Source organism: Rhinopithecus roxellana, chromosome 10 (assembly GCF_007565055.1).
Source record: "Rhinopithecus roxellana isolate Shanxi Qingling chromosome 10, ASM756505v1, whole genome shotgun sequence".
Taxonomy (NCBI): domain Eukaryota; kingdom Metazoa; phylum Chordata; class Mammalia; order Primates; family Cercopithecidae; genus Rhinopithecus; species Rhinopithecus roxellana.
In genome coordinates, this window is record NC_044558.1 from 32,417,873 (window position 1) to 32,445,340 (window position 27,468).

The following is a 27,468-nucleotide window of genomic DNA, read 5'->3' on the forward strand; positions in this document are numbered from 1 at the left end:
GCCAAGTAGTGAGGGATGCTTTATCATGAGAGGGTTAGAATTGGGAGTGGAGTTAGTTTCAGATTGTGTGACTGCATCTGTGTGTGACATATGCTTCCATTTTGATGCAAGGCAAAATTCTTCCAAACCAGGTTTCTTATTTTTTTTTTTCTTTTTATAAGATGTTAATAATAATTCTGGCTACAGTTACTTCCTTAGCAATTTTGAGACTGGCAGTAATCTTCCTTAAGGCAGATTTTCTTAGTCTAATACATTATTTGAACCTAAGTAAAAGATTAGAAACCCTATAAAGCCAGTCTTGTGTATGGTTTTCTGAGATTACAGATGGAGTTAGGGTTTTTTTTTTTCTTCCTTTGAAAGCCTTTGCAAATTCTAGAATACTTCAGTCTACCATGTGCTTTAATGGAATATGATTTTAAGCCTCATGAAGCAGTATGCATTAAAACTGCTGCCTTCAGTAATGGGTCCTGTAGACAGCTGCCAGTCATTAACTGATTGGATGCAAATGACGATGAGTAAACTCTCTCATAGTGACTGTGCTGCTAATTTATGGTTTAAATCTGGATAGTGGAGAAATGATAGCTGATTTGGACTATGTAAACCGCAAGTCCTGTCTCATTATGTGGTTGATAATGTCAGGAAAATACTACACAGAGTTGATTACTGTAGTTTGCTGATTTCACAATGACTCTTTGCATTTCTGTGCTTAGGAAAAAGGAAATTTTCTCTGATGACTGCCTTAATGAGCAAGCCACATTATATTTGAAAGGGTTTCCCCCACCCAGCTTTAAAGCAACTCATTTTTAAAGCCACATTGATTAGTATTGGCTTAACGAAAGACTTTCTTGATTCATTACAAAGCAGTTAAATGTGTGATCACCCTTTTTGCTGTGGCCTCCTCTAAATCCCCATATGGCTCTATTCTCTGTAGAATTTGGCACCATTGATCTCTGTTACCATAGCTTTTAAGCCACTGCTTGGTTTTGACTATCTTTCTCCCATTTCCCACAGCTTTCTCTCTTCTGATTTTTGCCTCCTCCCTAAACTAATCCAGTCTTCAAGTTTTTTTTTTTTTTTTTCTTTCTAAAATCTGCCTTTATTTTCCCTTCCCTATAGTATCTACAACATTGTTTGGTATATAGTAGGAGTCAATAAATATGCAATTGAATTTCTAAGTTAGGTTCTCCGCCGTGACCGCCTGTCTATGAAGACCTTTTCCACCTGGGTGATCTGCTGGCATATCAAACTGGTCACCTCTCTTCCCTAAAACCAACTTCTTGCAAACTTCCTTATAAATTAACGTCATAATCTCAGGCTAACAAAGTTATAGATAAGCAGATCAGTGAGCGTATAAACATAAAAGAATTGTAGCATATATGGCAGCACATCTGGTTTGCTAAAAGCATTTTAAAATTAAGTTATAGATTCAAAATCAAATAGGTTCTGAGAATGGTTTATTAACTGTCAATTTGGTTTAAAAAACATATGACTATGGTGGTTAATTGTTTGAAAACAATTTCTTAAATAGTTAAGAACAATTAAGAGTGAATCTGAGAAAAACTTAAGAGCTAAAGGTTGTTTTTAATGCCCATTTTTAATGTAAATATGTGAAATGATAAATATAAAAGATGTATGCAAAATGATACACATATTTGAAACTTTCAAGGTGATTATCCAAGCAGTCTGCATTCACTCCCCCAATGCAAATGACAAACATTACCTTTTTAGATATGGAAAAACACAGCTGGCCGGGCACAGTGGCTCATGCCTGTAATCCCAGCACTTTGGGAGGCCGAGCTGGGCAGATCACGAGGTCAGGAGTTCGAGACCATTCTGGTCAACATGTTGAAAGCCTGTCTGTACTAAAAATACAAAAATTAGCCGGGCATGGTGGTGGGCACCTGTATTCCCAGCTACTCGGGAGGCTGAGGTAGGAGACTCGCTTGAACCCAGGAGGCGGAGGTTGCAGTGAGCCGAGATCGCGTCATTGCACCCCAGCCTGGGCAACAGGAGCAAAACTCTTATCTCAAAAAAAAAAAAAAAAACAAAAAAGAAAAAGAGAGGCAAAATTGTTTTAGTTTTGCACCGTTTGACAATTTTTTTTCCTTCATACATTGCTGCAAAATTGGTGGTTCTATTTCAATTTAATATGGCATCAAATTTTAAGAAACAAGTATGTTGTGGAAATATCATTTAGGGGCCGGGCGCGGTGGCTCAAGCCTGTAATCCCAGCACTTTGGGAGGGCGAGACGGGCGGATCACGAGGTCAGGAGATCGAGACCGTCCTGGCTAACACGGTGAAACCCCGTCTCTACTAAAAAATACAAAAAACTAGCCGGGCGAGGTGGCGGGCACCTGTAGTCCCAGCTACTCGGGAGGCTGAGGCAGGAGAATGGCATAAACCCGGGAGGCGGAGCTTGCAGTGAGCTGAGATCTGGCCACTGCACTCCAGCCTGGGCGACAGAGCGAGACTCCGTCTCAAAATAAAAAAAAAAAAAAAGAAATATCATTTAGGAAATAACTCACAATTTAAGTGAAACCCAAGCCTCTAAGCCATGTAAAAATTGACTACTTCCTTGTGGATTTTATAGTATAAGCTTTTGTTTACCTCGAATTGAGTGTCTTTAACTATGATGAGTTGTAATTAACCAGCTAGCTTTGAAGTGGTGTAACAAATTCTATTATTATATTTCACCAATAATTTGTCATGATATGTCCAAGGGAATATAAAAAATTTTCAACAGAGGTTCAGATTTTTATAAAACATGAAATTTACTAGTTAAGGCCAGATATGGTGGCTCAAGTCTATAATCCCAGCACTTGGGGAGGCCAAGGCAGGCAGATCACATGCGGTCAGGAGTTCGAGACCAGCCTGGCCAACATGGTGAAACCCTGTTTCTACCAAAAATACAAAAATTAGCCGGGCGTGGTGGTGGGCGCCTGTAATCCCAGCTACTAGGGAGGCTGAGGCAGGAGAATTGCTTGAACCCAGGAGGCGGAGGTTGCAGTGATTCGAGATCGCACCATTGCACTCCAGCCAGGGGGACAAGATCAAGACTTTGTCTCAAAAAACAAACAAACAAACAAACAAAAAAAAAAAAAACAAGAAAAAAGAAATTTACCAGTTAAGGAGGAAAACCACTATAGTATTTTGTTGAAACTGACTGGCCTCAGTTGTACTGTAAAACACAGCTTTTCATTTTTACCAGAGAGCCTTGGTAAGAGAAACTAGCTAAAAGCATCCCACCAATAAAGGCTGGTTGAGAGATAAATAGCAGGAAGTTAAATCTGGTTTCCATAAGGAAATTATGTGTTTTGTCTTCTCAGTCCATCTCTTCTCTATTGAGTAGAAAAAAATGGATAAACAACAGGGCTGGCAAGAATAAAGGGAAGGTATCTCATTGATTGAACTAGACTAAAATATTTTTTAAAAGCAGATTTACATTTACTCAATTGTTAAATTAAGGCCCATTTTAAATATTTGATTCTTGCAGAAATCAAGTATGGTTGTTTTCCATGTGGGATGGGGGAGTTGCAGAAGTTCAGATGCCTTTAAGAATGAATTGGGGCCAGGTGTGGTGGCTGATGCCTGTAATCCCAGCATTTTGGGAGGTCAAGTTGGGCAGATCACAAGGTCAGGAGTTCGAGACCAGCCTGGCTAGCATGGTGAAACCCTGTCTCTACTAAGAATACAAAAAAATTAGCTGGCATGGTGGTGTGTGCCTGTAGTCCCAGCTACTTGGGAGGCTCAGGCAGGATAATTGCCTGAACTGGACATGTGGAGCTTGCAGTTAGCGGAGATTGTGCCACTGCACTCCAGCCTGGGTGACAGAGTGAGACTCCGTCTCAACTCTGTCTCAAAAAACTAAAAATAAAAACAACAATGAATTGGCACAAAAATGTTTTCCTGTTGTCTGGCTCTAATAATTGTAAGTACAGTTTTGTGGGGCAGGAAAAACATCCAGACCACAACAGACTCAGTGCAAATAGTCCTAGGATGTATTATAAATGAAGTGGGTGCCATATTGCTGACTCTTAAGATTTTGAAATTACCCACAACAAAATTTTAGAATCTTTATGGGCTTTTGAAAACCTTCAAACCTTAAAATTAGAGTTACCTTAGGTTATATTTATCGGGGTTTATATGCTAAAATACTTGAGACTAGCATATGATTAACCATGAAGTTAAATTTTTCTGATTTCCGTAGTTTTGTGTTTCTTAAAAGTGTCCTAGGCTGGGCGCGGTGGCTCACACCTGTAATCCCAGCACTCTGGGAGGCCAAGGTGCATGGATCACGAGGTCAGGAGATCAAGACCTTGCTGGCCAATATGGTGAAACCCCGTTTCTACTAAAAACACAAAAAAATTAGCTGGGCATGGTGGCACATGCCTGTAGTTCCATCGTGAGACTGAGGCAGGAGGTTGCAGTGAGCCGAGATGGAGCCACTGTACTCCAGCCTAGGCGACAGAGTAAGACTCTGTCTCAAAAAAAAAAAAAAAAAAAAAGCAGCCGTAGTCCAGGCACAGTAGCTAATGCCTGTAATCCCAACACTCTGGGAGGCTGAGGCGGGTGGATCACGAGATCAGGAGTTCGCGACCAGCCTGGCCAATATGGTGAAACCCCACCTGTACTAAAAATACAAAAATTATCTGGTTGCGGGCGCCTGTAGTCCCAGCTACTCAGGAGCCTGAGGCAGAAGAACTGCTTGAACCCAGGAGGCGGAGGTTGCAGTGAGCTGAGACTGTGCCACTGCACTCCAGCCTGGGCAACAGAGCGAGACTCCCTCTCAAAAAAAAAAAAGTCCCCTAACATTTCTTTACTTCTATTAAATATTTATGAAATATATCATTTATATTCATACAAGTATGCATATACATCATATTTACATAGTTTAAGGAATACTACTAAAATATCTATTCTGTAGCTTATTAAAGGAATATTACCAGTGTCTTTGAGGATCTTTCCCTATACTTCTCCTTATTTTTTGTTTAATAAATGGTTTTTGTTTTTTTCACCATTGATTTTGTGTACTTACAGATTTTTCTGTAGGTAACTTTTATCAGTAGAGTTTTCCTCATTTCTAGTTTAAGAACTATTTTATGAATTAATATTGATGACGATAGGTTTTCCTCAGTCTCTTACTTTGATGAATTATATTAATAGATTTTCTAATGTTGAACCTATTTTGCATTCCTAGATTCATCCCAGGAATTGGTTATAATGTATTATTTCCATTTTCTTCTACATTTATTTTTCATCTGCATTTCTGAATGATTGTCAGTTTCCCTCTTGTGGTGTCATATTCTGGTTTTAAAATCAGTGATCTTAACCTTATAGAATCAGGTTAGGAGCATTACTTCTTGTTTGTTCCCTCAAATATTTTATGTAAAATTAGATTTTTTTTTCTTCTATATTAGGTAGAATTTACTTGTAAAACTAGCTAGGCATAATGTTTTGGTTATAGATGACTTTTTTTTTTTTCTCTGTTAATTTAATTTCTTTCATAGTTTTGGAAAGAGCCAAATTTGCTTTTTGGGTCAGTTTTAGTAACTTTTTTCTCTGAGTTTTGTTCAGTTTAACTAGGGTTTTTATATTTATTGGTACAATGTTGCACATAATATTCTTGTAATATCTTTTTGAAAATCTCTGCTACAATTGTAGTTTAAAAACTATTTTTGCTTGGATACTCTGTAGGCAACAGATGTAGTATTGCCCCAAACTTGGTGAAGGTGGACCTACGCGTAAGAATTCCCAAGGAATATTTTTTCCTATTTTCTGTTTGTCCAAATAGGCCAGACAGACAGTTCACCCATCTTTTCACTCTCTAAGCTTTTTAAATTTGTTTGTTGCTAGTGAAACGACAAAGACTCTTTCCTTTCAGACAGATCACAGTTTATGTGGCTTCTGCAGTCTGACCTCCTGCTTGAAGTTCATTAAAGCCTAAACCTAGGTTTATCTGTTTGACAGATGTAGTGTATGCAAGGTGAATACCATCTTCACAGCTAGTTTACTTTTCTGGAGTCCTGCATGCATGAAGGTTTTTTGTTTGTTTTGTTTTGTTTTGTGTTTGTTTGTTTGTTTTTGAGCCGGAGTCTCGCTCTGTCGCCCAGGCTGGAATATAGTGGTGCAATCTTGGATCACTGCAACCTCTGCCTCCCAGGTTCAAGTGATTCTCCTCCCTCAGCCTCCCAAGTAGCTGGGATTACAGGCACGTGCCACCACACCCTGCCAATTTTTTTGTATTTTTAATAGAGATGGAGTTTCACCATGTCAGTCTGGATCTCCTGACCTTGTGATCCACCCACCTTAGCCTCTCAAAGTGCTGGGATTACAGGCGTGAGCCACCTGCGCCTGGCCTCATGAAGTTTTTGGACTTTAGGTTTGCCCTTACTTTCCAACCAATTAATACATTCATTTGCAAATAGTTTTGTTTTTAATGTAGCATTTTTATTGGTTCAGTACAAGGTGTGATTCTCTGAACATGGAGTTTCACTATACTGTAAGGAAATGAGACCTATGAAATATCTTAAAATCTGACACCTATTAAACAATGATTAGCTATGTTAGAAGTTCTACTTGAGAATAGAGTTATTTAGGCCGGGCGCGGTGGCTCAAGCCTGTAATCCCAGCACTTTGGGAGGGCGAGACGGGCAGATCACGAGGTCAGGAGATCGAGACCATCCTGGCTAACACGGTGAAACCCCGTATCTACTAAAAAATACAAAAAACTAGCCGGGCAAGGTGGCGGGCGCCTGTAGTCCCAGCTACTCGGAGGCTGAGACAGGAGAATGGCATAAACCCGGGAGGCGGAGCTTGCAGTGAGCTGAGAACCGGCCACTGCACTCCAGCCTGGGCGACAGAGCGAGTCTGGAGGCTGGTTGGGGGGAAGGGCTAAAAAAAAAAGAGAATAGAGTTGTTTAAGATCAGAGCTATTTTTGAAATGTTTAATTCTCTTTCAGCAAAATAAAAGTTAAAGGAAGCTTTATGTGTAAAAGCACTATCGTGCAGAATCAAATTACAGGTATTTGAACCCTCTAAAGCAGGATAAAATATGTTCCTTTCTTTCTGTACTATAAATACAATTGCTGTTAGTGTTAAAGAGCAGATTTTCAAGAGGACAAACACAACATGTCTTAGTTTTAGCCTCATTATGCACTTGTGCCTATTTCTGATGATCATGGATTTTAAAGAGAATTCCAGATAAGTCTCAAGGAATTATGGAAAAATGTGAGATGTTCAAGTCATACCATTATTGTAAAAGGGTTTGATGTAGAGGAAGTGCCAGCCTTGTTTTAATTTTTATGCATGTGGGCATTAAATTAGAAATCTTACAGAAATGGGAAGATTTCCCCTGTCCCCCTTACAGGGCGTGCAAAGGGGGTGTGGCTCGCTTCTACTGCTCAAACCTCTAGGGGAACATACAGACGGGCAGACTCCAACCCCATGGCAGTGTCTAGGGGGTGAGTGTTTACAGCTGCTGAAGCCCCAGTGGGCATGTTACAGTATGCTCTTTTAGTTTAGCCACCTATAGGCGGCTTGTGTTAGCTCAGTTAGACCTGCTTCCTTATCACAAGGAGGGAGGGATTTCTGTATCCCAGGGTTTGTTACCTTGGTGTATCAGAAGAATCGGATTATATGAGGGCCTGGAGAATGAGTGGAAGGTTTGATTAAGAAGTAGCTCTTAGCAGATCGGGGGACCAGAAGGGAGATGGATTTTCCCTGGAGTCAGGCTGCTCCCCAGCCTGGGCTCTCTTCTGATTGCTCCGGCCAAACTCCGCCTCATTCGACTGGTCTGTCATTGTGTTCTTCCACAGGCATGTTCCCCTGGACATCCTCGATGTCCAGCCCCTTGTCGTCTTCTGCAGATGGGTTCTTCTTGCCATCCAGCAGCTTCTGTGTGTCTGCCTGCTAGGATCTCTGTTTTTTCTTTTCTTTTCTTTTCTTTTTTGAGACAAGAGTATCTCTCTGTTGCTTAGGCTGGAATGCAGTGACTTGATCTTGGCTCACTGCAACCTCCACCTCCTGGGATCACGCCATTCTCCTGCCTCAGCCTCCCAAGTAGCTAGGACTACAGGCACCCACCACCACGCTCAGCTAATTTTTTGTATTTTTAGTCGAGACGGGGTTTCACCGTGTTAGCCAGGATGGTCTCGATCTCCTGACCTTGTGAGCCACCCATTTCGGTCTCCCAAAGCGGTGGGATTACAGGCGTGAACCACTGCGCCTGGGGGTCTCGGGTTTTTTATAGCCCCAGGATTTGAATGTGGGGAACCACGGTGGTCTTGGAAAATGCAACATTTTGGGCCCGAAGGCAGGAGTGCCTGTCCTCACCTCGGTCTGTTGGGTGGAGCCCTAGCCAGGAACCACACCCTCCTCTACCCAGCCCTTCCCCCCAACCAGCCTCCAGACTCTATATCATTTAAAGGGACCTCTCTTTCCTTCCCAGCACTCCGTTATCATAATCACGTGACCGTTGCTTCTCAGTGTAAATTTCTGTGCAATTTTAACATTATCATCCAAGGGGACCTAGGAGGGACATAAATATCATGTACTTACTCAAAATGAAATAATGATTAAACATATGAGATGTTCCTTTTAAAAAAATAATAATATTGTTTTCTAAGTATGAGCCATATTCAGATTTTTTTTTTCTTTTCTTTTTTTTTTTTTTTTCTTTTTTTGAGATGGCGTCTTGCTCTGTTGCCCAGGCTGGAGTACAGTGGCACGATCTCGGCTCACTTCAACCTCTGCCTCCTGGTGCAAGTGATTCTTGTGCCTCAGCCTCCCCAGTGGCTGCAATTACAGGTGTGTGCCTGTAATTAACCATGCCTGGCTAATTTTTGTATTTTTAGTAGAGATGGGGTTTTGCCATGTTGGCTCGGCTGGTGTCCTCAAGTGATCTGACCGCATAGGCCTCCCAAAGTGCTGGGATTACAGGTGCGAACCACCTCGCCCAGCCCATACTCAGATTTGGTTAGACATTACCTAAAAACAAATTTAGAACAACAACAAAAACATCATTTTGAGAGCAGAACTATATTGGAGGTTTCATTATGTCTTGTATTTAAGAATTCTAATTCCCAGTGATACCAGCTACCTCTCAGCCCATTCTTTCAGTGATCTTAAACAGCATAATTCAGTTCCTTTGTGCAAAACACCATAAGTTATTAAAATATTAGCATTACTGTCTTTTTAGGAAGCACTTTAAGCATATGTTTTAATTATGAAAAATTTCTCTGTAGACATTTTAAGTATAGAAAGAAGGAACTGGGTTAGAAATGTAATACATCAACTCCGAGTCAAGTTTTGACAAGAACAGATTACCCAGGTGTCAAAGCACGGCGTTTTCTTCTTAAGATGCCTGGAATAGCAGAGGAAACTTACAATCATTTAATGTTTGGGGCTCTGTGTAGGAACTTGGAAGTCATATCATAAAGAAATGTGATTTTTTTTTTTTTTTTTCTGCTCTTCTTACCTCTCCTTGCTTAGGATAAGAGGGTAAATATCTCAACTTGTATTTCATGAGACTACCAGCAAAAACCACAATGTCTAAGATATTTTGAAATGTTTTCTTTTTTCACCAAGTCAGTTGACTTAATCTCTGAGATTTATAAACAAGTTTTGATGGTTTGCAGTACTGCTGTTGAATAATCTGAATATTTCCCATACATGATAGCATCATGTTACCTTCACAATTGTGGTTAAGAATGAATGGTGGTTGGGTGCAGTGTCTCACACCTATAATTCTAGCACTTTAGGAGGCAGAGATGGGTGGATCACTTGAGCCCAGGAGTTTGAGACCTGCCTGGGCAACATGGTGAAACCCTGTCTCTACAAAAAATTCAAAAATTAGCTGAGTGTGGTGGTGCATACCTGTATTTGCAGCTACTTGGAAGGCTGAGGTAGGAGGATCACCCGATCCTGGGGAGGTTGAGGCTGCAGTGAGCTATGGTCACACCCCTGCACTCCAGTCTGGGTGACAGATTTGAGACCTTGTCTAAAAAAAAAAAAAAAAGAGTGAGTGGTAATACTCACATTCCTGTAAATATTTACAATAATTTTAAGTAGAAAGGAGTTTCTGTGCTTGTATAATGAAAATATTTGCATATTACTATTACTATACAAACCCAAGTATTCTGCATTTTTCTTATCTCTAATCACAGTGATAAATTTAAAATTACTTTTCGTTCTTGAAATGCTATTATTTGGAAGCAACAGTACAGAATTTTAAAATGTATTGTGACATTACACTTTAGCACAGTGATCTTGAGATACTTTTTGAGGGCAGTTGATGAAGTCACTGAAGTCCTAATGCCATGCTTCTGTTCTCTGTGATACCATTCCAGAAGCAAGAGGCTGTGCACTGCTTTGGTCAGAGGTCCATCATACTTTGGTTTTGGCTATTGCTGGTTCTCAGCTCATTCTCACATTGAGCCTGGAGCAGATATTTACTTTTGAGGTTTTCAGTTAAAAATTAGGGTTTAAAGACATATGTCCTAAGAGCCAGTTCTGATTATTTGAAAGGAAAATGTGGCTTCTCTATGAGTTTTAATCGTCCTGACATGCAAATATGACATTATTTAAAACTCATGAATAGAATATATGGCTTTATATCTAAGACCACACATCTAGTCATATTTTTTATTTGGTAATATTCATTAATCACTGGTTTTGACGTATTTCCTCATTTCTCCTCTTTATCTTAGTTAACCCTCTGGGTACTAGCTTATTTTTAATATGTGGAAGTATAACTTTCTGAATTGTAGTTTCAAGACTTTTATATGTATAATAGCATTCTCTGTTTCAATGTCATGTTTTTCAGTTCATACAAAAATGCCTCATACTGAAGTACCATTGTTCCTTGATATATGTGGAGGATTGGTTCCAAGACCACAAACCTATATACAAATCCTTGCATGCTCATTTCCCACAGTTGGCCCTGCAGAACCCGAATATAGGAAAAGTCAGTACTCTCTATACATGGGTTTCACATCCCACAAATACTGTATTTTCAATCTGTGTTTCGTTGGAAAAAAAAAAAAAAAATCCACATATAAGTAGAACCAGGCAGTTCAAACCTATGTTGTTCAAGGGTGACATGTATTTGCACAGTCTTCAGAATTCTTGTCTACTTGTCCTGTACTAGTAAAGAAGGCAAAGAAAGTTAACTTCCCTTTCTTTTCTGTTGTTAAATCAACTGCAAGTATAGAAGAAATGCTTTAAAATGATAGTTGCCAAAGATTTTTGCATATAGCAAAGATAATTGATATTTTATTTTAGAAATCTCAGTTATTTACAAATAATTGTCCTCATTAGCACAAGTAAATATTTTTCTACTCACATATTTTATTTGCATTTTTTACTCATCATTTCTTTTTTTTATTTTTTAATCACCTTTTCTCTAGTATTTACTTTAGGCCTGTTCAACACTAGGTACTGAATTGATCACAGTGAATGCCGAAAATTAACATATAGAAGTTAACACATGGAATATTCTCCCTGATGTACTATATTTGAGATGTATTATATTTATAACTTAGAAGCAGATTCTTAAAATAAGATGCAATCTTTAGGATTTTTATTATTTTTTAAATCTTAAAATTGTCCTTTAGAGTATTCAATATTGCTTTTAGTTGTGTTTTTGTTGCCCTGGATTTGGTTGGCAATGCGATTCTCAGTAGCATGAGCATAGATAATGAATAGGGCAGATTTACTATAAAAGTGTATATCGAATTGGTTATGCTTTTAGTATATAATCTGTTAATGAAATATACTTTTTCCATAATAATGTACTTTCCAGGGAGTTACACATCTACGTTAATTTAATATTCTCAGTGACTCAGAGTTTAGTTTAGGCAAGCATCATTACAACTTTTTTTTTTTTGAGACAGAGTTTCGTTCTTGTTGCATAGCTGGAGTGCAATGGTGCAATCTTAACTCACTGCAACTTCCGCCTCCCTGGTTCAAGCGATTCTCCTTCCTTAGCCTCCCGAGTAGGTGGGATTATAGGCATGCACCACCATGCCTGGCTAATTTTGTATTTTTAGTAGAGACGGTGTTTCTCCACGTCGGTCAGGCTGGTCTCAAACTCCCGACCTCAGGTGATCTGCCCCGCTCAGCCTCCCAAAGTGCTGGGATTACAGGCATGAGCCACTGCACTCATCCTTACAATTCTTTTACAGATGAGAAACTAAGAGAGGCAGGATGCTTAAGGAGCATGGTTAAAGATTCTAAACTTTGCAGTGAGGTAGATGTGGATACTGATTATAACTCGTATATAGTGGTTACTGTTTTCCTTATTGATGTTATCTATAGAGTGAGTATAGCAATACCACCTTGTGGGTATTAGCATAGCATACCTAGGCCAGGGTTTGTTCCACATTACATATTTACTAAATTATTGCTTTTACTATGAAATAGGAGCAGAAATTAAGTAATTTACTTGGGTGGACCCAAATCTAATTGGTAACAGGGCTAGTACTACAACGTAGATTTTGGACACTTCGTTTTACATTTCTGTATCAAAGTTCCTTTAGTGACTTATAGTAGGAAACTAACCTGGACCATTAGGTGGCAGGGACATACCTAACTGATGACTGGATCTACTGTGAGATAAAACAGATGTGGTTTGGGCAATAAAAGAAAAAAGGGAATTTAAGGGAGAAAATTGATTCTTTTTGTTTCCCCTGAAGTTGCTTGGAAATCATAGTTCTGTACAAATTCTGTACAGAGTTCATCTAAGAACTCTGGGTCTTTCTAAGGGTTCTTCATCTTTTATACCTGAACCAAACTCAAATGATCCCAATTGTGTTAGAAGAAGCTGTAAGGGCTGCTTGGAGACAATTCTATTCCTGACACAAACTCAGAGGCAACTTGTACTCTTTAGGATTTACCATAACTCAAAAGGAACTGATCTTTTAATGGGAGACAACATCTATCATTGTTAATAATCAAGGCTGCGTACAGCAGCTCAACGTCTGTCATCCCAGCACTTTGGGAGGCCAAGGCAGGAGGACTGTTTGAGACCAGAAGTTCCAGACCAGCTTGGTCAACATAGAAGGACCCAGTATTTATGGAGAAAAAAATTAAAACAGAAAAATAATAATTTAAAAAGATACTGGTTGGATGACTGCATGGGCTATGCAATCAGCAATATATGAGGAATTTCTAAAAAGCCTTTACTGAATCGGTATATTTGTTATATAAACAGGACCACTATTTATGACGTTCTAGTATATATATTCCCCAAGTGTTCCATTAACTGCTTTTGACAGTGTGATAGGCAAAATGGGTTTGTTACATGGGATTTGAGGAGAGCCTCAAGGCTTGTTGCTCCCAAATTCTCTCCCTTTGGCCAGTCATTATATTTGAAAGCGCAGTTATATTAACTGTCTTTATATATAATGCCATGTGCTAGATTGTGAGAAACATTGTATAGAGCACATTGTTATTTGGCTCATAGGGCAGGTAAGTTTTAATTGAGAAGCCTTGGGAAAAATTTTGCATAGATAAGAAATGGAGTGAAGACAGGTGCAGGAAAACCCCAAAATCAAATACCATGAGTGGTACTGGCAGCAGACTTGAGCCGTGGATGTGAGAATGGCTCATAGTCAAATCAGGAATATGGTAGAAATTGCAGATGGTAAAATGCCAAGGAACAACCCTAGATACACTAAAACAAAACAAACACGGGTGCTGGATTATACATGTGGATATTACAGTATGCACATAGATGTTATAGTGACAGTGCTGTCAAGACTTAACAGTGTTAATATATTATTGAAGTACTAAATTTTTATCTTTACATTTTTTTTTTCCTTATTGGGAATACATTTAGTTTCAGATCTATCTGAAGTAACTACAGATAGGGGAATGAGAAATAACTGTATCTTGTAAAATTCCTGTAATTAGAATTACATATAAGCATATAGGATATGTGTTGTGATAACATATGAATCATGATCTTTAAATCATAGCCACTTCTTCTACTTAATATTTTAACTACATCTGTTTTATTTACCTACTTACTATTATGTTCTTTTCTGTAATAATCTGAGGTAGGATTACTTCAGAAAAAATAAATTCCTGTAGGCTTACAAAGGCTCTTATCTCCCTGGAGTCATATAAAGTGACTATCTTACAATTAGTAAAATACCCAGTCTACAAATGTTGACCCCCCACCCCCCAACCCTTAGAATCTTTGCTAATAGATGGAGTGGGAAGACAGTCTACTTTAAAAAACAGCAACAACACATTCATGCTCATTTTCAGTTCCATGCAGTTAAATAGCTCTTCTTCCCCTCCCTTTGTTTTCTTTTTTTCCTTCTTTCTCTCTCCATTGACATTAGAAAGTTGAACGTAATTAACATTTATATTTTAAAATAATATTTATTTAAATTGTAGCTGGTAAGACCATTCATGAGGCACATCCACGGTCCAAGACTTCCATTATGGTTAAAGTCAAGGACTTTGGAACCAGACAGACCATCTTCTTGCTCTCTTATCTTTTTGAGTGTCACTTCTGTGAGGCATAGTTTCTTCTTCTATTAATAGTACAAACTGGATGATAATATAAGCTCATTTGTTATGAGGATTAGGAGAGATCACATATGCATACACAAATCTAGCTTAAAATTGGCTTTAATTAAATTAATTAATTAATTATTATTAAAATAAATTATTTATTTTATTTTATTTTTGAGACCAAGTCTCACTCTGTCACACAGGCTGGAGTGCAGTGGTGCAATCTCGGCTCACTGCAAGCTCTGCCTCCAGGGTTCACACAATTCTCCTGCTTCAGTCTCCCCAGTAGCTGGGATTACAGGCACCCGCCACCATCCCTGGCTAATTTTTTTTTAATTTTTAGTAGAGACGGGGTTTCACCATGTTAGCCAAGATGGTCTCGATCTCATGTCCTCGTGATCTGCCCGCCTTGGCCTCCCAAAGTGCTCAGATTACAGGCGTGAGCCCCACCACGCCTGGCCGGCTTGTATTTTTTTGAGACAGGGTCTCTCACTGTCACCCAGGCTAGAGTGCTGTGGTGCGATCATAAATCACTGCAGCCTTAACTTCCCAGGCTGAAGGCATTCTCCCACCTCAGCCTTGACCTCCTAGGCTCTAGGGATTCCCTCACCCCAACCTACAGCATACATCACCATGCCTGGCTAAGTTTTGTATTTATTGGGGTTTCACCCTGTTGCCCACGCTGGTCTGGAACTCCTGGACTCAAGCAATCCGCCCAGCTTGGCCTCCTAAAATACTAGATTATAGGTATGAGCCACTGTGCCTGGCCAAAATTGGCTTGTAATCTGAATAAAAACAATTCTTAGTAGATATATTAAGCACTATGATATTAAGTACAAATAAGTTATTTTTTTTTTGCAGATGATTTGTGATAGATAACTGGCAAGACTGCAACTTTTACCTCCTCATGGAAGTGACACTCTGATTTCAAACAAGCAACTCAGCGTTGGTGGAAGCAAAATTTAGGATTTATCCCCTTATTTAATGCAATTAAATACTTCAATTTTGGCAGATCCTTACATAGAACTCAAGATTTTTATATAGGGACTAAAGACATATGTTAATTTTATAAGGTTTAAAATGAATTATAGCTGAAGCAAGAAACAAGAATAAGAGTCCTTACCACATTCAGTGACTGTGCAGTGTATTAGTAAAATGAAAATGCTGAGATGATAACCCAAAGAGGCATGATTACTTATGTAGACCTGAATGTTAAGTAGGTAAAAATTAAATATGAAGAAATTCATTTATCTTTTTATTTTATCTTCTTTCTTTTCTTCTCTCTCTCTCTCTCTCTCTCTCTCTCTCTTTGAGACAGAGTCTTGCTCTGTTGTTCAGGCTGGAGTGCAGTGATGCAATCTTGGCTCACTGCAGCCTCCACCTCCTGGGTTCAAGTGATTCTTCTGCCTCAGCCTCCTGAGTAGCTGGGACTACAGGTGCCTGCCACCATGCCTGGCTAATTTTTGTATTTTCAGTAGAGATGGGGTTTCACCATGTTGGCCAGGCTGATCTTGAACTCCTGCCCTTGTGATCTGACAGCCTTGGCCTCCCAGAGTGCTGGGATTATAGGTGTGAGCCACCACACCTAGTCTCCAAAAAAACAAAACAAACACACAAAGAAATGTATTTGGCTCACAGTTTTAGAGACTGGGAAGTCCAAGAGTATTGCGCTGGCATCTGGCAAGGGTTGAACTATAACAGAAGGCAAAAGAGAGAGCTCATATGAGAGAAAAAGCATGAGGGGCTGTGCTTGCTTTTATAACAATTCGCTCTAGTGGAAACTGACCCACTCCTGTATTAACATTAATCCATCCATGAGGGCTTCCCCCTCATGACCCAGTCACTTCTTATTAGGACCTACCTCCCAATACAGTTACACTGGGAATTAAGTTTACAGCATGTTGAATTTTGAGGGCACATGCAAAACCATTTTGTACTAGGCACCCAAAATTTATGTTCTTTTTATAGTGCAAACGTATATTCATTTCATCCCCAAAGTCACAAAAGCCTTAACTTGTTTCCATCAACTCAAAAATCCAAAGTCCAGAGTCTCATCTAAATGAGATATGGGTGATACTCAAGGCATGATCCGTATAGAGGCAAATTCCTTCCAGATGTGAGTCTATAGCATCAAAGCGAGTTATCTACTTCCAAAATACAACAGTGAAACAGGCATAGAAGTAGGCATTTTCATTCTAAAAGGGAGAAAGAGGAAAGAAGAAAACAGTAACTGGTCCCTACTAAATCCATAACCCAGTAAGGAAAACAATACGAAGTCTTAAAACTGGAGAATAATCTCCTTTGATTCCATGTCCCACATCCTGAGCACACTGATATAGGGGTTGGGCTCTCAAGACACTGAGAACTGCCACGCCCATGGCTTTTCTGGGCTCAGCCCACATTTCCGCTCTCTCAGATTGGCGTTGTACGATGGTAGCTCTACAGTTCTGAGGTCTTCTGAGCCCTCCCATGGCAATATAGGCTTTTTCTAGCCTGATTCTCCAAATTTCCAACCTCCACCCATTATCCAGTTCCAAAGCTGCTTCCATATTTTCAGGTGTTGTTATAGCAACAACCTTACTCTAAGAATCAATTTTCTATCTTAGTCTGTTTTCTGCTCTTTTAGCTGTTTTTTCAAAGCAGTGCATGCCAAATTACGAAAAACGTGTTATGACTTCTTTTGTAATTAATGAATATATATAATTTCTTCAAATTATTAACACAAGAAAAAATCTTGAAAAATTTTCTCAAATCTCCCTGTATTGATTTCGTGAAGTATATCAGAGATATGAAATTGCAATAGTTACTTCAGAGTAAGTTTGAATTTACTCTGTGAACTTAAGACTACCATGTATTTGAAATTAGAACTTTGAAAAAAATTTAGAGGTATTTATTGTAGCAGATCACAACATTTCTAGAGGGACCTCACATTTGATTTTCTCTTTAGAACAACTTCAGCAAGATGGGAATATTTAATTATTCTTCTGCCTTTGAAAGAACATAAAATAAACCATGGCAGACTGTGGACCAAGTACAAGAGAAGCTTTCATTGTGAATTAAGATCAAGTTTCTTAGTAAATGGATACTTTTTAGAGGTAGTTTAATATCAATGTGAAGGGCCCTTGAGGTATAAGAGTTATTCCTACTTCTTCACTTCTTGATTTTTTTAACAGAAGAATTTCTTTTTCTTTTTGAATATAAAATAGCTCTACAGATCATATTTTCTAGCGCTTATCCAGTGATATCTAGAAGTGTCTGTTTGCCTTCCCTTAATATAGTCATTATATATGCTTAGTCTTAGGATTGAAGTTGTTTACTTATTAAACAATGCTTATTAAAACTCTGTCACATGTAAAGTATCTTCAGGGCACTAATAAGAATTGATAAATATACCGAAGTTCCCAGCCAGCATCATTGAGCAACAACCATTTGTTTACATAGGCAGAATATGTTCAGTTCCAATATGTTAACAGGAAAATGTGACATATAAAATTATATTCCCAGAGACATGTAAAACATTTGATATACTACTTGGCATTAATTTTTCCCTGGTCTGAAAAATATATTATGAAATATGGATACCAGATAGTTTTATTTTGTTACTACTGCGGGGTTTTTCTCCCCCCCCCCCAGCAGTTCTGAGAGGATAACTCATTTGGATAAATTGTTTTCATATTTATGCTGTAGACCCTAAATTAAAATATATGAAACATATTAAGTACCATGTTATGATATTCTACCTTGTACTCAAACTCAATATTGAGAGGGTGAAATAGCCTTGCCTCTGATCACATTTCGATGCCTGGATACATATCTGAATCTCCCTTGTCATTAAGTCTGCTACTTAGGAGGCTTAACCTCAGTTTTCTCATCTGTGAAATAGGGCTAGTAATACTATAGACCCCAAATGTTTTTATTAGGTTAAATGAATTGAAGAGGCTACCAAGGATGTAGAATCTTTAAATAAATGTAAACACTATTATTATTGTTATTTTTATTATAATTTTTAAAATTTCTTCTTCATCTCCTCTTCTCCACTTCCCATTCTTTTGCTCTCTTTATGCTGTCACAATGCTACAAGGCAGGCCCTTGAGATGGGGCAGTAGTCCATCCAAGTTAGAGCAGTTTCATATGAAGTTTATTTTGTTTAAAACAGGAATGAAATGAATACTCTGAATATTTGGAAACTTCATTGGGAAAAAAACTTCTCAAAATTAGATTGGGATTTTGGAACAACAACTATATTTTTTGAACTTCAGATAAATCCTTTATTATATCCAGAGTTGAAAGTGTGATTTGCATTCATGTGTACATATCCTTTATTAAAATGTGAACTTTTTGGCTGGAGTGCGGTGACTTATGCCTGTAATCCCAGCACTTTGCAATGCCAGGGTGGGAGGATCACTTGAGTCCAGGAGTTTTTGAGCAGCCTGGGCAACATGGTGAGACCTACCTCTACAAAAATTAAAATTAGAAAAAAAATGGCCAGGCATGGTGGTGCACATTTGTAGTCCCAGCTACTCGGGAGGCTGAGGTAGGAGGATTGCTCAAGCCCAAGAGGTTGAGGCTACAGTGAGCCATGATCATGCCACTGCACTCCAGCCTGGGCAACAGGAAAAAACAAATGTGGACTTTTAAAACATTTGTAACTATTATTTACACTTCATCACACTTCATTGAAAGAACTTTGAGAATTTCATTTCAATAAAACTGCACTTTTAAAAGATTATATGAAATGAATATACCAATAAAACATACAGGCTTAAACATGTAAAAAATGCACATTATATTAAATGTTAATGAAAATACCAAGGTCTTTGAGTGGCCCAAAGAATAAGTACCAAAGTGAAAATTTGAAGATAATCCCAAACATCTGTTTTGAATTATCTTTCTTAAAAAAAGGTTTAGTGGATGTTACAACCTTTTATTCCTTAAGTAGGATATAGCATAACTCCATCTCTATTTTAAAAGAAGATGGTGTGTGACCTTAATTTTATTTTGTTTCCTTTCCTTTGTTTCCTTTCCTTTCCTCCCTTCCTTTTCCTTCTCTTTCTCTTTTTCCCTTCACTGTAGTTTTCAGGTTAATCCCTACAAGTTTCCTTTATTTTATTCATGTATTAATCCCCTTTTATCTGTATTCTTAATTTTCTCTTTGCAGCATAGACAGCTGATCTAACATATTTGATTTGTATGTGATGTATTTGATTTATAATATACCTTTGATTTAATTGTAATATACACTATGTTAAATACATAGTGATATTTTGGGCATGAATCAATTTTTAACATTTATCTTTGTTAGGACATTGCATTCCTTTTAAAAAATTATTTGTAGGCAGTTATGGTCCATTCATGTAGCAGTACTGACATGGTGTTAATTGGTCCTAATGCTGCATAGGAGTGTGGAAAGTGAGTGTCCCACATTGTTCTCCCATGATGGACCTATTGTTACTACCCACTGTCAGCCAACACTAAGGCAGTTGAATTTAAACATTCTCTTACATGCTTTCTTAGGTGAGAATTTATGTGGGAGTGGGATTGCTAGACAGAGGTCCTTTTTGACTTAGTCACTTACATTTGTTGATTTGACTGAGTACTGTCAGAGGGCATAACAGAATGTCTGCCCCAGGCCACACTGCCACCAGCTGTGCACAGGAGTCTTCCCCAACATCCCTACCAGTAGTTGACCTTATCCATTTTTCTATTATTTTGCCAGTCTAGGTATAAAAGATATCTGGTTGTTATAATTTGCATTTCAGGGGGGTTATTAAGAAATTTAAGTATTAGTTTAAATGTCTGGTATTCATTTTGGTTTTCCTTTTTGTACAATCCTATTCATGTCCTTTGTCTATTTTTCCCCTATTCTATTTCTTATTTTTTTTATTGTTACTTTGCAGGAGTTCCTTCTAGTTTTCAAGTACAGACACTTCTTTGTTTAGATGTTTGAAATATCTTCTCCCAGCATATTATGCATTTTAACTTGTTCATAATATTCTTCATTAAATAGAAGTCCTTTTTGAAATACCCAAATCCATTATTATTATTATTATTTTTTTACATTTCAAATTATATTTGGGGCTCTTTTTAAAAAGTTATTTTCCATTCCATAGATATATTCTTCTATATAGTCTTTTGATAGCTTTACTTTTTCACATTTAACTTTTTAAGCTATCTGGAATTTATCTTTGTATTTCATGAATATGGTATACAAATCAGTTTTCATTATTCTCTTATATATTATGACTAAAATATAGTTTTTGAGTTTCTTAATAAATGATGCTAAAATATTGATTGGATTTACATAGAATTCATAGATTTATTTGGGGAGAACTGACATCTTTATAATGTTAAATTGCCCTATCCATGAGTTGGAATATTCCCCCATTTCTTTTAGGATTTGGTTTGCATACTTCCAGATAGTCAGAAAGGTTAGATTTAAAAATTGACATGATATTAAAAAGTTGAGTGGGTTAATATGATCAAATTTCTTAAAGAAGTAACTCATAGAATCAGCTATGAAGAGTTATGGCAGCTCTTCAGAAAACTAAAATCTATTTTGATCAACACAGCGTCGTGGATCAATAATTTAAGGAAGATAGGATTTGAGAACGAATCGTTTTTATATTTGAGTATGATGAAATCCTCTGTCAATTCTCTTCAGCCAAAGACCACTAGCGCCACACCTGAAGTAAAAGTTGGCTTAACTATTTCTCACACTGAGAGAGAACAGCTACATCATGGAGAACTCTGGGGCATCTCATTATATATCCTATTATAGGATTTTGACTTTGGTTGGGTGATTTGGAATACAGTCTAAGGAAGTGAGGGCTTTATTTTGATTGGATACCGGGACAATTCTATGTCTGGATAAAGAAATCATTCATATAGCAAGAGAGGAGGATGTTTGGTAGTTTGTGGGTTATACAGTGACCTTTTCCTGAGGGGGTCTTTATTTGTTTTGCTTTATCAGAGTAACCTTGTCTGAAGCTGATAATTGTGTATGATATGTGTGTGTACAACAGGAAAACAAGATTTTTGCAGGCATCTAGGGCAATTACTTAATCTTAAGAAATATAAGAGATTTTCATTTGTATAAAAAGCAGGAAACCTAATTTCAGATTGTGACTTTGCCTCATTTAACCTTGTTGATGATTTTTACTTTCTAAGTTGTTTTCTCACTTTGCAATAGCCATCTCTGCTGCTCATCTATCCTGTTGGAAACCACTGTAATTTTGCTGTCTAGATTACTGCAGTTGCCTTCCAACCAGTCTCCCCGTTGCTCCTTTAGTTCTCTTACAATGAGTACTTTCTCCACGGAGGAGTCAAGAGACCTTTTGAAAATGAGACTCAAATCACAAAATCTCTCACTGAATATTTCCCCCCAAATATCGCAAATAAAATAACCCCCAGGCTTCTTATCGTGGCACGTGAAAGCCTATGTGATTGGATCCTTGCCTATCTCTGTGACTTCATCTTGACTTTCCCTCTCATTTTGCAGCCACTCACCTGACTGGTGGTGTTCCTGGGAAACATCAAGTTCATTCTTGCCTTAGATCCTTGACTGTATTTTCCTTATGTGGCATCAGCAGTCGTTGCCAGACTTGCTCCTTATCCTTTAGTTCTTAGAGATCATACCTATTTTCCTAAATCTGTGATATCCTTACCTAAATTAGCCTCATCCGTATCACATTATTTTATTTTACATTATTTATTACACTTATCACTATCTGAAGTTAATTCAATTATTTTATTGTATGGATACCACCCTCCCTCCACTACCTCCATACCCCACTTCCAACATAAGCTCACATGGGTGGGCATTGACTATTTTGAACAGTACTGAGTGTCCAGCTCCTAATGAAGTTCCTGGCACCAAATAGATGCTTAACAAATATCTAATGAATGAATAAATATTTAATACATTAATGAGTGGATAAATGAACAGTCAACCAAATGAGTGAACATATATTCTAGATATAATGACAGGCATACCTCATTTTCTTGTATTTCACTTTATTGTGCTTCTCAGATATTGCATTTTTTTTTAACAAATTGAATGTGGCAACTACATAAACCAAGTCTGTCAGTGCCATTTTTCCAACAGCAAGTGCTGACTTCATGTCTCTGTCATATTTTGGCAATTCTCACAATATATTAATTTTTTTATTATTATATCTGTTATGGTTATCTGTGATGTATGTTGTTAATATTGTGACTGTGCCCATATCAAATGGTATACTTAATAAATGTTGTACATGTTCCGTTTCATTGATCAACCCTTCCCCAATTTCTCTCCCTTTCCATGGGCAACCCTATTCTTTGAGACATAAAAATAATGAAATTAGGCTAATTTTCATTTTATTTATTTATTTATTTAGAGATGGAGTCTTGCCCTGCCGCCCAGGCTGGAGTGCAGTGGCTCCATCTCTGCTCGCTGCAAGCTTAGCCTCCCAGGTTCACGCCATTCTCCTGCCTCAGCCTCCCCAGTAGCTGGGACTACAGGCGCCCACCACCACACCCGGCTAATTGTTTTGTATTTTTAGTAGAGGCGGGGTTTCACCATGTTAGCCAAGATGGTCTCAATCTCCTGACCTCGTGATCCGCCCGCCTCGGCCTCTCAAAGTGCTGGGATTACAGGTGTTAGCCACTGCGCCTGGCTGGTGGAAAGTTTTATTGGCCTGGATAAAAGATCAAACCAGCCATAACATTCCATTAGGCCAAAACCTAATCCAGAACAAGGTCCTTAACTCTCTTCAATTATATGAAGGCTGAGAGAAGTGAGGAAGCTGTGGCAGAAAAGTTTGAAGCTAACAGAGATTGGTTCATTAGGTTGAAGGAAAGAAGCCAGCTCCATAACATATAAGTACAAGGTGAAGTGGTAAGTACTGATGGAAAAGCAGCAAATTATGCAGAAAATATAGCTAAGATAATTGATTAATGTGGCTACAACTAAACAATAGGTTTTCAGTGTATATAAAACAGATTTCTATTGGAAGAATATACTATATAAGACTTTCCTACCTAGATGTTAGCGCCTGGCTTCATATTTTCAAAGGACAGGCTGACTGTTATTTTTATGGGCTAATACAACTGGTAACCTTAAGTGGAAGCCATTGGTCAATTAACATTCAAAAAATCCTAGGGCCCTTAAGAATGATGCTAAATCTATTCTGCTTATGCTCTGTAAGTAGAACTGTATTTCCTAGATGACAACAGATTTGTTTACAGCATGACTTACTGAATATATTAAGCTCAATGTTGAGACCTACTGCTCAGAAAGAAATTCTTTTCAAAAGATTATTGCTCATTGCCGGTGCACCTGGTCACCCAAGAACTCGGACAGAGATACACAAGGAGATTAATGCTGTTTTCATGCATAGTAACACAGTATTTGTTCCATAGCCCATGGATCAAGGAATTATTTTGACTTTCAAATCTTCTAATTTAAGAAGTAACTTTTCGTAAGGTTGTAGCTTCCTTAGACAGTGATTCCCCGGATGAGTCTGGGTAAAGTAAATGGAAAACTTCTGGAAAGGATTTGCCATTCTAGATGCCATTCAGAACATTTATGATTCATGGAATGAGGTCAGAATATCAGCATTAGGAGGAATTTGGAAGAAGCTGATTCCAGGCTTTGCAGATACCTTTGAGGGGCTCAAGACTGCAGTGGAGGAAGGAACTACAGAGGATCGTGGAGAGAGCAAGAAAACTGGAATTAGAAGTGAGCCTAAAGATGTTACTGAATTGCTACAATCTCATGATAACATATTTACAGATGAGGAGTTGCTTCTTATGGATGAGCAAAGAAAGTGGTTTCTTGAGGTGCAGTCTACTCCTGGTGACCGTGCTGTGAACATTGCTGAAATGACAACAAAGCACCTAGAATACTATATAATCTTAGTTGATAAAGCAGTTGCAGGGTTTGAAAGGATTGAGACTAACTCTGAAAGAAGTTCTATTGTGGATAAAATGCATCAGATAGCATCACCTGCTCCAGAGAAGTCTTTCATGAAAGGAAGAGTTAATTGATATGCTAGACTTTATTTTGTCTTATTTTAAGAAATTGTCACAGCCACTCCAGCCTTCAGCAACCATCACCCTTACCAGTCAGCAGCCATCAGTGTTAAGGCAAGACCCTCCACCAGACCAAAGATTAAGATTCACCAAGGGCTCAGATTATTGTTAGCATTTTTTAGCAATAAAGTATTTTTTAATTAAGATATGTCATTGTTTTTTAGACATCATGCTATTGCACACTTATTAGACAATATTATTGTGTAAATACAACTTTTATATGCACTAGAAAACCAAAAAAAAATGTGACTCACTTCATTGTGATACTCACTTTATTTTGGTGGTCTGGACCTACACCCACAACATCTCCACGATATTCCTGTATATGTCTGTTGTCAACAAGAGAAGCACTTATTAGTTTATTATTTATTTGAGATGTAAGTATCTAAAGAAATCAGTTTCTTTCGCTGAAAGTATGTCTTAAAATATTCAAAGGTATGTCTTTGTATTAGTTTTTTAAATCATCTATGATCTAGGACTACTAACAAAATGGGATACCATTATAATGAGGATTTCCTGGTGTTTCAGTTAACATTTGAATGCATTTCTCAGAGAGATTCCAATGTCAATATATTCTGTTTTACTAATCACACAATCAGAGCAGAACTTTGGGAGGAATAGGGGTTTTAACATTGCCTAATGATTAAAAATTTCCATAGAGGCGTATCTTATTAATTTGTGGTATAGAATACGTATGGTATTACGCCTATTATGTTTGAAGACAATTATAATTTATTTTACTGTTTTCCTACTTTTTATTTTCTTTTCATTTAGTAGTTTAATTTGACAATACTTTACACTATTTTGTCTCTTAATTTAAAGGATACAATTTTCTATGGACTCATAATGCCGAGGCCTATGTGAATGTTGGTATGTGAATGTTGGTTTGCAGTGAAAGATGAAATGTGGTATGAAAATGTTAGGTCAGGGGAGAAAAAGTTTGCAAACAGCCAGTGTCGGATTAGAGTTTTTGCTCTAACACTTCAGTATTAACTTTACAAATTCTTTAGCGCCTCCGGGCGTGGTGGCTCTTGCCTGTAATCCCAGCACTGTAGGAGGCCGAGGCTGGCAGATCAGGAGGTCAGGAGATCGAGACCATCCTGGCTAACACGGTGAAACACCGTCTCTACTTAAAATACAAAAAATTAGCCAGGTGTGGTGGTGGCGCTGGTAGTCCCAGCTACTCAGGAGGCTGAGGCAGGAGAATGGCATGAACCCGGGAGGAGGAGGTTGCAGTGAGCCGAGATGGCGCCACTGTACTCCAGCCTGGGTGATGAGCAAGACTCTGTCTCAAATAAATAAATAAATAAATAAATAAACAAACAAACAAACAAACAAATTCTTTAGTGCCTCTGTCTCCTCATCTGGGGAATGGGCACTTAGGAACTGTGTTGAGAGCTCGGTGAGATGATATATGTCAAGTGTGTGGCATGGTATATGGCACTATTAGCTATTGCATAATTGTGAGTTCAGTGCCTTTCCCCTGTTTTCCATTGGAAGCAAAGAAGGTATATGACATTGCAAACTGAAGGATTAGTATTCTCTGTAGATAACATAAGGCCATAAAGTGCATTGTATTTAATGTTATTTTTGTAAGAAATGCTTAACTACTGTAAATTGTAAAGAGTATCAACCACAATAATATTAATGATAATAGCAATATTTATTGAGTGTTTACCATGTTTCAGGCACTGTCTTTGTTTTTTTTATTTTGTTTTGTTTTATTTTTTTGAGAGAGGGTCTCACTCTGTCGTCCAGGCTTGAGTGCAGTGGCGTGATCATGTCTCACTGTAGCCTCGACTCTATGGGCTCGACTCTGTGGGCTCAAGCATTCATTACATCTCAGCCTCCCAAGTAGCTGGGACTGCAGGCATGTGCTAATATGCCAAGCTAATTTCTGTATTTTTTGTTGAGATGGGGTTTCACCATGTTGCCCAGACTGGTCTCAAACTCTTCCTGAGCCCAAACAATCCGCTCGCCTCATCGGCCTCCCCAAGTGCTAGTACAGGTGCAAGCCATCGTGCCCAACCTCAGACACTGCCTTAAACAGCTTGTGTATATTAATCTTCATCTTCATCATGAAACAGATGAGACACTATTTTCCCAGTTTACAGATAAAGTAAACTGAAGCACAGGAGTTTTAAATTTCTTAGAGGCACACAGGCAAATCTGAGATTGAAAGATTCTGTACTCTTTTTTACATTAAAATTAATAACTCAAAACCCTTTCATTTTTCAGGTACAATCAGTAGTCACCCAAGTAAATATATCAACACACATGACCCTTCTTCTCATCTCTATCATTTGCTGGGGGACTCTGCTTTCAGGACTCAATACCCCATCTCCTTGTGGAGAAGTAAGAAGGCAAGAGAAGCAGCCAAGTTTGAGGGCAAAGTTCATTGGAGAGCCGTACTATGGGGGCAATTATTGGTGCTGTGCCTTTTGTTATTTTTAATTTTGAAAAATTACTATTATTTGGGGAGAACAAAGAGGGTACACAGAAAATATATTTAATTTTCAACATGATTAAGTGTAGAAATAGCTATTTTCAGGGAAGTGAGCTCATAAGAAGAAAGAGTACAAAAGAACATTATATCTATAATGTTTTATTGATGTATTCTGATGCCTGGTAAGCTTCTTTATAGCTTTGATCTTGTTTAGTTTTTTTGCTTTTCATCTCCAGATCTTCTATGCCATTTATCAGTTTTTTCATACTTGAATGAAATATTTGTTTATTTTAAGATCATTTCTTGCAGTTTCTGGCCCAGTAAGTATACAATAATTTCAGACCATGAAGACCCCTACTGAAATCTGGAAGAGCATGAAGCCTTTGTAGGTGATCTTAAGATAACATTGTTCTTGGCCTTATGA

The 27,468-nt window shown here is 38.1% G+C and overlaps 1 protein-coding gene across 1 annotated transcript in view; it reads left to right on the forward strand.

Moving 5' to 3' along the window:
- TMTC2 (transmembrane O-mannosyltransferase targeting cadherins 2) overlaps positions 1 to 27,468 on the forward strand; it is a 453,316-nt gene that overhangs the window by 212,729 nt on the left and 213,119 nt on the right. The gene's annotated exons all lie outside the window — the stretch shown is intronic.